Source organism: Triticum dicoccoides, chromosome 2B (assembly GCF_002162155.2).
Source record: "Triticum dicoccoides isolate Atlit2015 ecotype Zavitan chromosome 2B, WEW_v2.0, whole genome shotgun sequence".
NCBI lineage: Eukaryota > Viridiplantae > Streptophyta > Magnoliopsida > Poales > Poaceae > Triticum > Triticum dicoccoides.
Window position 1 is genome coordinate 778,684,104 of NC_041383.1, and position 14,232 is coordinate 778,698,335.

A 14,232-nucleotide genomic window follows, 5' to 3' on the forward strand; every position below is an offset into this window, starting at 1 on the left:
TACGTGATTGATCACGCACCGGTGTAGCTACAGGACCGGATGGCCGGTTTCTCGTGCGGTGCGATCTTCTCGGCTCTCGGTTTCTCGTGCGACGATGGAGATTTATTCACAGGACGTACGGTTCAGTACTGGCATTCCGCAGCAGTCGTGGTCACCCGCTCAAGTTTTCTACGCTCTTCGGTCCTGCCATTTTCATTCCCATTCAGTGCAGTACAGGTGCTCTAATGGCGGCCAGGTCGACCAGGAGCCACGGTCGCTGCCGGTGTCAGCTGGCGACGCACTGGCACTCCGGCACCGGATCGGCCAAGACCGGCAGGTCCCCCGATATGTATGGCCTGACGGATGGACGTAGGTACGTGTAGGTGTAGGTCATCGCGGCCATCTGTCGCCATCTTTCAGCAGCAGAGTTCACGATGAAGTATGAACAGTGCGCTTAGCTACAGTACCAGACAAGCCCCTGCCTTTCCTTGTGGATCGTGCATTGCGCCCGCACTGTTCATCATCCTGGTACGTGGCGGATCCGGCTGCCACATCCACCTGATCGATCAGTGAGTGATCAGACACAATCAGCCGGGCCGAAAGGGAGGAGACGAGAAACCCGTGCGTTATCCAACGGCTGCGCGCTTATCCGTTCCTGTAGCTCCTGGAACGGACGGTCGATCCGGCACGGAGGGGGAGGGAGGCAGCTTCGTGGTGGGTTCCTAACTGTTGATGTTTTTTTTTAACAACAGAAGGCGCACGAGGCACCAAACTTTCTCATTTCAACTCAGTAACAACGTACAACATGAATTACAAAGCGCTGAAATTGAAAAGAAGAGAGAAGAGAAACTACAGGGCAAGTCATATTCCGATGAGCTGAAGCGAAACAACATATATCAGGTTCTACCACTGATGTTAGAACCTGGTGAGCTACATTGTGTGCAATACCATTGATCTCCCTAGAGATGTGAAACACCTGGGACTGAAGATCTGAGGAGTAGCAGAAAAACTCAGCCAGAATTTTTCTTATAGTCCAAGGAGTAGTAGATTCCTTAATCTTCCTGCTAGCCGCCCATGACGCCAAAGGCAGATTGTCAGTGAGGAAAGTGGGCTGAGAAATGCATAGCTGTTTGGCCACTTGAGCCGCCAAAAGAAGCGCCAAAGCTTCAGCTTGTAAAGGTGTATCTGTGATAATAGTAGAAGCTTGGATCTGCACATTGACCTCCAATTGGTCTTGTGGCAAAGAGAGGTAAACTCCAATTCCAGTAGATACAGATCCTTCAGTCAAGTCTGGAATTTTTTTGCACCTAAATGCTGCATCAGAGTATACTCTTGGTCCTGTAACTAGAAGATCAGACTTAATCGTTTTCTCCTGCATAGGAATCTGATTAGTAAGAGGTAAAGCACCGACAATCTCTTTGGATTTGAGCTGAGAAGAAATATGTATAGAATCATCGAGTTCATTAGAAAGGGTTATAGCAGCAGTGTTAATATGATAAGGAAGAATGCTATTCCTACTAAAAAGATAATCATTCCTAGCTTTCCAAAGACACCACATAAAGTTGAGAATATTGGGTAAAGAAGCATGTGGATGATTCATATTAATCAAAGCAAGGAAAATACTGTGAATATTAGGATTACTTTGAACTAAAATATCCATTCTAATGCACCAAGGATTCAGAAACCAAGCGGCTCTAGAAAAATCACAAAGAAAAAATAAATGCATCTCATCCTCAGGCTGACCGCACCTGCTACAAAGTAGAGAGATCTGCACAGAGAAGCGGCCAGCTCTCAAACCTGTGGGAAGAGCTTTTCGAAGAAGCCTCCAAGCAAAAGTTTTAACCCTTGGAATCATCATCTTTTGTTTCCGGACCTCATTTAGAAGATTCTTGACCTGCAAAGATACCTGAGAAGGTGCAAATCTAGGATTGGCATGAATATCCTGCAAACACAGCTTATAAGTAGATTTAGAAGTACAAATACCATTAGGGGTAAGGTCTCAACACAGAATATCCGGACTGTCCTCTTGAATAATATCAGTCTGCATAATAGTAGAAGGAAGAGGTTGTTGGAAAAGAGAATAAATGAGGGTAGAATTCCATTCTTTTCTATCAGGAAACCAAAGATCTTTAACAAGAGAAGGGTAACTATATCCTCAAGGTTGAGTAATAAGATGATCATAAATAGCATTCCAACGCGAGCACCAAGGGGTGCTCCATATAGAAATATTACCTTGAGTAATCTATAAAAAGAATGAGCTTTGAGTTTGGGCAGCATTTTGAGAATGGAGGACCAAAAGGCTGATTTTGGATTGGAAGGGCTAGCAGTCCATATGGAAGCATCATGGAAGTATTTGGACTTAAGAACAAGATGAAGATAGGAAGAAGAATCTTTTGCTATACACCAAGCAGCTGCAAGCATCAGGCCTTCATTAATGGCTTGTAAGTTTCTAATACCAAGGCCACCCTCATTTTTGGAATTACAAATATCCTTCCAAGCCCTAAGACACAAGCTTTTGCTAGAATTATGCTCTCTAATACCTGTCCACCAAAAGTTCCTAATAATAGAAGTGATTTTGGCTATAAACTTCTTAGGAAATAAAATATTAGCCATATAGTAAACAGGAATTGCAGAAAAAACTGATCTAATCAATTCAAGCCTAGCTGCATGAGAGAGCAAGTTGGCCTTATAAGCAGGAAGCTTATTCATGAATTTATCCAAAACAAAATTGTAAGCCACAGATCTATTATTAGCAGGAAGAATAAGAGGATGACCAAGATGAGAAAATTTAGCATCCATGTTAGAAACAGGAAAAATCTGCTTAATATCTTGAATAACAGCCTGACTAACATGAGCACTAAACATAATAGCAGACTTGGCCCAATTTGGAGTTTGACCTGACACGGAACAAAAATGATTGATAGTGTTGGCCATAGCATTAGCTTCCTGAACAATAGGTTGACCACATACCAACAAATCATCTGCAAACAAAAGAGAGTGAATCGGGGGCAATTTGGTCCAAGCAGAATACCATGTAGACTATGAGCGGCTAAAGCTTCGTTAAGAGCAAGAGATAATTCATTAATGGCAATAACAAACAAATAAGGGGACATAGGACAACCTTGACGAATACCCCTAGAACTTTTGAATTTATGAGAAGGCCTACCATTAATGACCACAGAAAAAGTTGGAGAAGAAATGCACTCATAAGTCAAATTTATGAAATGAGCATGCAATCCTTTGCGTGCAAGAGCTGAAACAATGAAGCTCCATTCTAAACAATCGAAAGCCTTAGCAAGATCAATTTTAAGCATGAAAGAAAGGTGATTCCAAGAACAAAGAGCAAAAGAGTGGGAAATCTCTTAAGCAATAATGATATTGTCACTAATTCTTCTACCTTCAATGAAAGCTTGTTGAGCAGGGTCAATATAATCTGGAAGATGAGGCTTAAGACGATTAGCTAAAGATTTGGCAATGATTTTATAAATAACATTGCAAAGACTAATGGAACGATAATCCATAGTAACCTGGGGAACGAGTTTTTTTAGGAATGAGAGCAATGTTTGTATCACTCACGTGAGAGGGCAATATACCTGTTCTATAAAAATTGACTACCAATTGAGTGACATCGTCTCCTATCCAATCCCAAGTAGCCAAATAAAACTCGACATTAAAACCATCTGGCCCTGGAGAAGCATTTAACTTCATGTCCTTCAAATCTGCAAGACCTCATTTTTATCTGGAATTAAATAAGTAGGGTCCAAAGAGCCCTCCGGTAAGTGAGAAGCAAGAAAAGGTCTACCACAGTTGATATGAGTGGAAGAGAAGATATATCTAAAATAATTAACAAAGGTATTAGCAATGAGACTAGGCTTAAAATGCACAATATTATTTTGATCCTTAACCGAGCAAATAGTATTCCTTTTCCTTCGCTTAAGCATAACTTGATGAAAAAATTTCATATTACGATCACCATCAGTAGCCCATCCTTTCTTACTTCTTTGCTTATAGAAACTATTCAGTTTAGAGAGAGTTTGCTCATACCTAAGAATAAGCGAATTTTCTAAAGCATGATCTTGTTGATTGATTGGAAGCTCCTGAATCTGCTTGATACTAGATTCTAGTTCCTTAAGCTCTTGCTGAAAAGGTTTCTTCTTCCTACACCAAGTTTTCAAAGCCCCTGCCAACGAAGAGGTTTTTGCAACAAAAGAACCTGCTCTAGCATTGTTCCAAGCAGACTTAGCAAAGCTACTAAAATCCTTCTCCATTAACTACCAATTTTCAAATTTGAAAGTCTGCTTAGGTTTAACAAAAATACCATCAGTAGAAATAAGTATGGGAGCATGGTCACTAACGATGATAGGTAAATTAAGCACCTTAGTATTGGGATAATGAGCACACCAATCAGCATTAACAAGACAACGATCCAAACGTGTGTAAATAGGGTTAACAGTGTGCTGCTTACTGCGCCACGTGTAAGCAGGACCACTAAAACCAATGTCAAAGAAACCATAGTTTTTGACAATAGAAAAAATCAGACATACGCAAATAATTTACACTACCATTACAGCCATCCGTATCATACAAAATATCATTAAGGTCTCCCATACAGACCATAGGTTTTCCGAGGTTATCATACACAAAAGTGGAAACCTGATTCCAAATGGCACTAGTCTACCTATGATAAGGATCACCATATATACATATCAAACAAAAGTGAACCCCCGAGGCTAGATGAACTACATTGGCTAGGATAAAGTGAAAGGAGGAACTATGAATATAGACTTTAAGATCGTCATTCCACATAAGCCAGAGCCCTCCTGAAGCACCTCTAGAAGGAACAACAAAACTATTAGCCACATCAAACCTATTCACAAGATCAACCGAATGAACCTTCGAAGATTTGATTTCCGAAACAAATATTACCTGAGCTTTTGTAGAAAGGATCAGATTCGCCAGGAACAACATTCGATCACTACCGAGGCCCCGGCCCATACCTCGGCAATTCCAAGCTATGGCTTTCATGGCGTCCTAGGCGCGTTAGGGCCATGCGTCGCTGCCCGAGAAAAGGATTGCGCTAAGTTCCTATGTGCATCATCATCCAACTCCATGTTATGTCCAGACTGATTCTTCTTGAGATCCAGTGTACTAGAGTCATCTTGATTTTCCATTGTGACATGAGTTGTAGGGCTACAAATGCCACCATGAACATGCAGATCCTTGTGATGGAAGCGATCAATGCCAGGAGGAGAGAAAGCCCCCTGACGGGATCTAACTGTACCCTCACTAACTGACGGCGAAGGAGCGCTCAGGGTCGAGGGATCATAGCTTCCTCCTTCGTCCTGACAAAAAGCCATAACTAATCTGGCCTGTTCAGTGCTAGCTTCAAAAGTCATGCTCCCCAAATTTTTGCATCGGCTTGTGCACACATTATTGCTACTGTCCACTTGAGCTGAGCTGCTGTCACACTTCCAAGTGGAAGAACGAGCACGATTGCGAAGAAACCCATGGAAATTAGGACGCACACTTCCAGATTCCCTGTTCGGAGGAATGTCCCATCTGCTATTCCTAGATCAATGGTAGCTCCGCTGAGATGTTGTGGATCCAGGAAACTCAGCTCCCCCCAAAAAAACTCCTCTTATTGAACTCCTTACCGCAGTGCTGGCAACACCGTCACGAATAACAGGGGCAACTCCACACACCACTAGCTAGATATGATTGTCCAATGAAAACTTGCGTGGCGGGCGGAGCACCGAGTAAGCTTGATTGACTGGCAGCCTTCTTCGCCGGAGGAGAAGGGATACCAAGAAGCGAGGCGGATGTACGTTTGGGACTGGATCGAGTAGGCGAGGGGTTGGGATGGTGCATAGGAGAAGGGGAAAGTGCTATGTCCGGGGAAGGGGAAGGACAAATAGCGACATTTGCATTGGAAACTTTGTCCTCCAAATGCATTTGAATAGCAGAGGTAGGGGAAGTCTGCACAAAGTGAGATGAAGGCACAACGCACATACTAAGAATATCTGCGAGGCAAAGAGGATTTTTTTGGACAGTCTGCTGGTCCAAATCTGGCTCATATCTCTGTCCTTGAATATGCATCTTTTCTGCAGACGTGCACCTAGGGCCTGGCAACCGCTGAGATAATGGGCCTGACTGTTTTGCAGCCCCTACCTGCTCCAGGTCAGCAAGAGCACCACTTTGCTGTACTGAATCCCCCAAGTCTTCAACTAGCCCTCCTTCTATGTTATTGCTTCGCCCAATATCTGTCTCCTTATTAACTGTATCTGGTAACACCATTGCATCCATTAAATCACCGGTTTGACTCTGCCGCTGACTGTGAATGAAATTAGGTAGAGTAGTATTAACTCCATCCTGCTCTTGAATTGTCTGAAGCTCTGTATTTTTTGAAGAATTGTCTCCTTCCCTTCTTTCATTTTGTTCATTAATTTTCCTTAAAAATAATTCCTTCTGATTTCCTTTATCAGGAGAATCCTCTTCTGACATCTTTCCTTTTCATTTGGGATCCTCTATGAACTGCCTCTACAACCTTGCTAGCTGAGGATTGATGAAAGATGAGAATGAATTTGCTTCTACCTGAACATTTCCTCCTGAGAGAGTAGGAATAAACTCTGCATTAGTCATCCACTGCCCAAATCTATTTGGTGAGATATCTTCCAAAGAAACTTGCAGCCTGTTTCTTGAAATGAGAACACTATTTATGATCTTGCAATGCTGAACACTATGAAACATAACTCCACAAAAAGTGCAGATTCTGCCAATTTTCTCGTAGAATAAGTAAGCCCAACCAGCACAATCCTTGGCAAAAGAAACCCAAACTCTATCTCTGACTGCTTTACTAACCTGAGCTTTAATGGTACCCCAAATGTAATTCTCCCTAGCAAAGATCATACTCTAATTTATAGGATGAAATTCTGAGATCTGGCCAACACTCTGCAAGATGCTTGTAAGGAGAGTTTGAGTTCTGAATCTCATGGGAATACAATAAATCCGAATAGTGACATAGATAGTGTCAAACTTATAGTCCTGAATATTCCTATTTTGCTCCTCCGGATCCATCCATTCAAGTAAGAAATTGTCTGAACCCATGCTCCAAGGCTGACGAGTAATGACAAACATAATAGCACCCAAAGAACGAAAATGAGCCACAAAGATGTACCTTGATAATTGCGATATACCATAATAGTTATCCTTCCATGCTCTAGCCATAGATTGTTGCACAGCCTGAAGGGAAAAAACCCTGATAGGACCTCCTGTAGATGCAAGCTTCATCAAAATACTGAAAAATCTACATCCTGACCCTCTTATTGCCTGTACTGCTCTGCCTGAATATGAACAACCTCCGGCTCATTGATCGACAACGCTTGCATGTTGAGTTCAATCCCAGAATCTGACCTCACAACCCGAGAGGAAAGCTGCGAGACTTGATTTACTTCATCTCTTCTCAGATCCGCCTTCTGCGGAAGAGGATCAGGATCTCCCATGTGAGTAGAAGATTTGTCCATAATCACATCTAACTAGCAAAGGGAAAAAACGAGGAACAGGCGGCGAAATAGCAGGAGGGGAAGCGAAGCAATCAGAAAAGTACAGGGGAAAAAGAGTAGGAGATTAAAGAACAAGAACAAGATTAAGTGGAGAGAGGGAGGAGGGAGAGCAGAGGAGGAGAGAAGGTTAGAGCGGCATAGCGCCAGTCCAGAAAAGTCTAACTATTGATGTGATGTTTGCTCCCGCGCCTCTTTGAAAAACGAAGAGGACAAAGCCCACCACCTGCCTAGACGGGGCTTGCGCTCCAGGCACATGCGTCGGCCATAGGCTGGGAATCTTCTGGTGGAGTACAAATCTGGTGGAAACCGTACATTCAGCGAAAACATGAAAACTTGGTCTTGTGCCGTTGGATAGAAAATGTGTGCTGCGAGATGAAAGGATGTACAAATTTCAAATTAAACCCCGCAAGAATTCGGCTCCTCCGTACAAAACCCGAGCCCGTACCTTTCCCCGTAGCAGTATGCCAATTACCATTCTATTTCCTACCGTGAGAAGCTAGGGTTAGGAGTCGAGCCGGCCATACCCTCTCTTTCGGCGCTGGACGGCGAGCGGCGGGCGGTGCCGGTGATTCCTCTCTGGTGATTGTCCCGCTAACAGTGGCAACCCTATTCCGAGTGTTGCATCCTGGGCCGGCGGTCAGCGAGCGGCGCGGCTGATACCTCTCCGGCGATTTTCCGGCCAGCCGTGCTCAATCCCCAATTGGATTTGGGTCCCTAGGTATGAGGATTTGTACCCTTCATATTTTCTGCTTTGCCCCATTCTCCTTTGTCCCAATGGCTCATCTAGTGGTCTCCTCTTCTCTAGACTGGGCTAGGTTTGCAAAGCAAACAGAGGAGGCTAGTAGCTCGTGGCTCATTGGGTTGTCTCCTCCAAGTTAAGCACAACTAAAAAGGAAATAGGAGAGGGGACGAGGTAGTGGCATCTTGCCAGCAACTGCTTATTTCCTAGAGTTTACTATCCAGATTTTTGTCTTGAAGAAATTGGCGAGATATAATTTACTTGCTCCCAATTAAGTGTTATATACATCTATGACTATACGCGTGTCGATGCCTGGCGTGTGTGCTGCATGTGACAGTAGTCTAATGAAAATTGATATCTATATAAACTGCTACTACTACTGTCTAGATGGAATTTAGATGATGATAAGTATGTAAACTGAATCGGCCAGCCGATGTGGGCACTCACAACCCGTCTGCCAGTGCCTGTCATGACCATCTACAACTAGGTGATTTTTTCACACACTAATGATATGCTGATGGTTCTGGAAACCAGTAGTACATCCACGGGCTGTGGATGGTACTATAGATGTGTGTGTGTCCCACTGCTACTAGTGTTGCTCACAGTGAACTAGATGATGTAAGTTTCTATTGCAATTGATTGGTAAAGTATGCTGAGATTAGGTAATGCTAGCACTTGAATGTTCCTTGTGCCATTTATTTTATTTTATGCTATTCTGGAAGACACATATTGGGTGGCTCCTATGATTCCACTTACAAACTGTATATCTTGTTTTGTGGAGTAACTATGGAATGCCAAAGTGAAGTGAGCAAGGCTCCTTCTTTGGCTATTTGTGATGTCCAGTCTGATGCAGAATCAGTCGTCCACACTAGGCCAAGTCTGGACATAGGGTTTACTACACCATAGAAATCCTATAGGGCACCTTTCTGTGCAAGTACTTGCCTAACTAATATGTACCCCCTCACTACTTTAGTGATCTATAAACGATGCATGTGTTGAAGACATCATGGGCGATTGAAAAGCATGGCAGCGAGGTGTTCACGCATGAGATATTTTACGATTTTCATTATTAGTTGCTTGCTGATAGGGATCATTGCTTTGTTGAGATGATGGCACATGATGGTGAGGGTAAAACAGCAACTATACATGATGGCTATAAGAAACTAAGGGTGGTAACTTACTACACAACAACCATGGTAGGTTCTTGCACATGTAAGTTGTATGAGACCCATGGTATCCCATGTCGTCATCCGATCCATGTCCTAAGAACTGCCCTGCTAAATGAATCGTCAAAGCATTATGTACTCAAAAGGTTTAGAAAGGACTGCAAAACTGAGCTAGTCTTTGACGAGGACGGCATTCTATTGGAAGGCAATGAGAGCAGTTCAATTGATCAGGAGATACAAAAATTAGCTTCAGAAACATGTAAGAAGATGGAAGACCTTTTAGTACAAGCGAACAATCTCAGGTCGGCATGCAATTCTTGAGAGATCACATTTTTGCACTTGGAGAGTACCCAAGTTCCAGCGAAAAAACAAACTCAGAAGAATTTGAAGAATTTTTAGGTTGTTCCATTCCAAGTGAGGTTCATATCCATCCTCCAAATGATATTCGGTCAAGGGGTAGAATCAAAAGACTAAAGGGGTACAGGGATAAGGGTGGAAAGCAAAGACAAAAAGAGAAGAACAATAACAAGGACAAGGAAATGCAGCAGACATGATTATGGTACATTCCTCTGGACTTAGTTTAGAGAATAGTTCAAAAAAATTGCTTGCTAATTAATACAACACACACTGATGTAACTATATTCATAGATTAGTATTAAAATTTTGTTTATAATTTTTTGTATAATTTCCAGCGATGTTTCCTACGGCTTCACCAATTAAACTTTTTTGTTTCAGGTTGCTTGTTGGCCCTACCGACTTCTGCAAGTTATTAGGACTAAAATTATTCCATTGGTGTGTTCTTGGCTAGAGTAATGGAGCTATTAGTTGCAAGTTATAGTGTACTGGAGCTATGTGCTCAATGACTAGTGTATATAAAGGTGTAGACTTGCTATCACTATTAATGACGCATCTATTTTGTAAGTGTGTACTGGAGTGAGGCATTATCTTGAGTGACTGAATCAGATTGATGTTGCATAATCACACTATGTGCAGCTGTATTGTTTGCCTTACTTAAATCTATTCTAGGCAATGGTCTCAATTGCTGGAATGTGCTATGTCAGGAGTTCTTGAACTGGGCAATGGTTTGGTTGTGGTTACGACATTGATCTGGGAATTGGTTTAAGTTGTTCTATTGTATTATTTGTTATATTTAAATTTACAAGGTACTGGGCAGACTTCAATATTTTTGGGCAGAGCTTCATTGGACATGATTCTAATTAAGCTAACTGTGATATGAGGCTCATATACTTGGAGAAGCACAGACGCAATGAAGGGCATGTGACTAAGCGTCACATGTGACGAGGAGCTAGCTCTGATACTTGTATGCATCAGGGGGTTATGTGCAGAATAGCTTCATCGGGAGCGGGCATTTTTCTGCAAAACTGCATGTAGCAGTTATGAATGAATCTACTCCATACATACATTAGTATAGTTAGTCATCTTATCCCCTCCCGCCTCGCGCCGCGTGCGACGGGGAGGGCGACCACGCCGCCGCCGCCAGAGGCCCCTCCACCCCCGCTCCTCCTCCCTCGCCGCCGCCACAGGGTGTGGCCAGGCAAAGCCTGGATGGTGCGGGGGGCAGCGGGGCGGTCTTGGCTCCTCACGCGGTGGCCTCGATGCGTGACGGGGCGGCCGTGGCGGGATGCGGCGCTGGCGCCGGGCGCAGCGGCGCGACGGCTCTCTGGCGCTTTCTCGGCGGCGGCAGAGTGGACCGTGTGCCGGGCGGCGTGGTGGTGGAGCTGGCTCGCCTCGTCCTCGATCTGGATCGGGCGGGGGAGGTGCCTGGCGGGCTCCTTCGACTGCGTGCGGCGACGGGGCAGAGGAGGCACCTCAGTCAGGCGCGGGCGGTGGCGTGGCCCCTCCGATGCGGGCGTGGTGGCCATATCTGGCGCGGGAGGCTGGCGGCCGTGCGACTGATGCTGCTCCAGCTGCGTGGATCTTGGGCGCGTGATGGCGGAGTTGTGATGCTCGGATGCCGGGGCGGCGGCCCCGGACCTCTTCTTCAGCGACGGCGGCCGTGGTGGCTGCGTGGGCAGCGCCACGACTGGAGCTCGGGGCGCCGGTACTCTGCGGTAGTGCGTCGGCCCTCGGACGTGCTAGGGACGCTTGGTGCTGGCCGGTGGGTTGGTTGTAGCTGCTGCGTGGGCGCTGGATCTGACCAGACGTGGCTGGTTCTGGCTCCTGCGGTGGTGATGGGGTGGCCTGGTCGGCGGCTCTGCATGCTGCAGGTGGCGGCGGCGAGGATGTTCTGATCGGTGGCTCTTGGCTCTGGCAGTAGGTGGTGGTTCAGGCGGGCGGTGGCTCTCAATAGCCGGTTCGAGGGGAGGGCTTCTTTTGGCTGCTCGGGGCGAAAGCCTTGCTCCGGCCTTGGCCGAAGCCGACGGCGGCGACGCCTATGGGCACCGCACACCTTCTTTGGAGGCGTCGTCGTTCGAGGGCCTTCGACCTCTTCTCTCGCACTCCGGGGGAAACCCTTGCTCCAGGTTCTTGGAGCGGATGATGGCGGCACTCCGGTGTCGCGGTCCTTCTTGGAGGCATCATTTTGGGGTGGTATTGGCCTGGGAGAGTCATCGACTCAGGTGGTGCGCGGCCTCGGGGCCGGCGTGGAAGTCGGAGCCGGCGGCTCCGGATCTCGTCGTCATGGAGGGGTGCCGGCATTGGTCATGTGGGTGGCAGTGTCGTTGGCCAGCCTGGTGCGTGACCTCGGGGTCGGCGTGGATGTCGGAGCGGCGGCTCCGGATTCGGTGGTTGGGTGTCGGCTCCGGTTGCTCGGGTGACGAAGCCGACGGCTCGCCTGGTGCGCGGCCTCGGGGTCGGCGTGTAAGGTTTCTGTTTGTACATCGGAGCGGCGGCTCCGAAGATGGTTGTAGGGTGTCGGCTCCGGTTGCTCGGGCAGCAGAGCAGGCGGCCCGCCTGGTGCGCGGCCTCGGGATCGGCGTGGATGCCGGAGCGGCGGCTTCGGTCTTTGGTTGTAGAGTGTCGGCTACGGGTTGCTTGGGTGACGGAGCCGGCGGCTCGGATGGAGCGCGGCCCTGGGGTCGGCGTGTGTGTTAATGGTGCCTTGTTGAGGACGTGTGTTGTAACGGTTTTCGTCCGGGTTTCCGTTAATTAACCGGACAACTCTCTTCTGCTTAATGAATGAAAGTGGCAAATATTTTGCCCTGTTTCAAAAAAAAAAACTCCATACATACAAGATCCAACAGCCTGTGGTATGGTTTCCACGCTTTCACTTAAGTCTGGGTTTTCACCTGATATTGGACATCTCACGTAGCCACCGAGCAGGGATGGACGCATGCGCCAAGAGCAGCCAAATTCCTGGAACGAGACTTGCTGCTCCTCCCGCGTGTGCCCATCGGTGCTCCCGCATATGTGGTTTGATTTGATTGGAATAAAATAAGGCACGGCCCATCTTCTTAAAATTAGAGGGAAGATGATTAGATTAGAAAAAGGAAAGAAAAAAAAATAGCCGTAGGATGAAGTGGGAGCACACATGGGAGCATGAGGATGGAGCAGGCGGATCCAAATTCTCGTCCCACTATAGCTTTGGCGCTGTCGGCCGACGTGTCCCGCCTATATAAATGCGGCAGACACTCTCTCTTTTGTTGTGCATCGCGTTCATCGCTCGAGGGAAGACAAAGCACAATAACACACTCACGTTGCCGACTGTCGCCGCCGCCCGTCTGTTTTGTCACCGGCGTCCGGCGCTATGAAGGTGTGCCTGCGGTCGATCGGGTTGGGGGGTTTTGAGGTTTCTGGTTTTAACCGCGGCTGTTGATTTTGCTCGGACGGCTCTGCTCATTTGGTTTTTGCTCTTGTCTGGCGGCTGCATGCATATAAGGTGGTGATGAAACTGGACGTGCAGGACGTTCACCGGCACTCCACTGCAGAAGCAGAAGGCGCTCAAGGCCGTCTCCCTTCTCTACGGTACTCCACTGCTTCTTCTTCCCCGATACCGTCGTCATGGCCTCGTATTTGCTCTGTTTCTTCGTAGTCGTGGAAGGGATTAGGGGCCATTCACTCACCGGTATCTGAATTCGACACTTCTGACGACGACAATCGTGGTTTTCTCAGGTATCGACAACATGGGCGTGGACATGAAGGATCAGAAGATGACGGTGGTCGGCAGCATGGACCCCGTCGACGTCATCGATAAGCTGCGCAGGTTCTTCCCTGGGGCGCACATCGTCTCCGTCGGCCCGGCCAAGGAGGAGAAGAAGGACGGAGACAAGAAACAGGTCGTGTACTCGTGTGGGTGTACCCATCGTACTGGTGCCCGCCGCCGCCACCGCGCTACGTCCTACACAGCGCCGAGGAGGAGCCCAACTCGTGCGTCATCTGCTGATCAATTCCAAGGCCCGCCTGCTTGTACATTTGTATCTCATAGCCTGCCGGTCGATCGGGACAGCCTGCTTATACTTGTACATTTGTACATTTGCAGGTTGGTAGTTGCTGTTGTCATCAGCCTACCCGTTACGATAATCGACAGCGTGCGTTATACAGTATCAACGATCCTGCAAGGGTTGCACCAGTCATCTAGTAGCTGTTGTATGACTTCTTTTCTTGGGGGAGACGCAGTGCACGTGCATACACAAGAACTGCTTGACAGTAAAGGATAATGTAAGTTTTGCCAATATAAGTTTCAGAAGATAATGTCCAACTGGTCTGAAGAAGTAACACTCTTGCTCTCTTGTGATGGAACAAACGTCCTTGCTTAGTAAATCAGTTCTTGGAGCCGACTCAAATTCCCCTCTCGTAGTACAATTTTGCCCCCATTTCATAGATAAAGCAA

General features: G+C 46.6%; 1 pseudogene; it reads left to right on the forward strand.

Moving 5' to 3' along the window:
- Positions 1-13,785, forward strand: part of LOC119361390 — a 92,171-nt pseudogene extending 78,386 nt beyond the window's left edge.
- Positions 13,786-14,232: the final 447 nt, after the last annotated feature.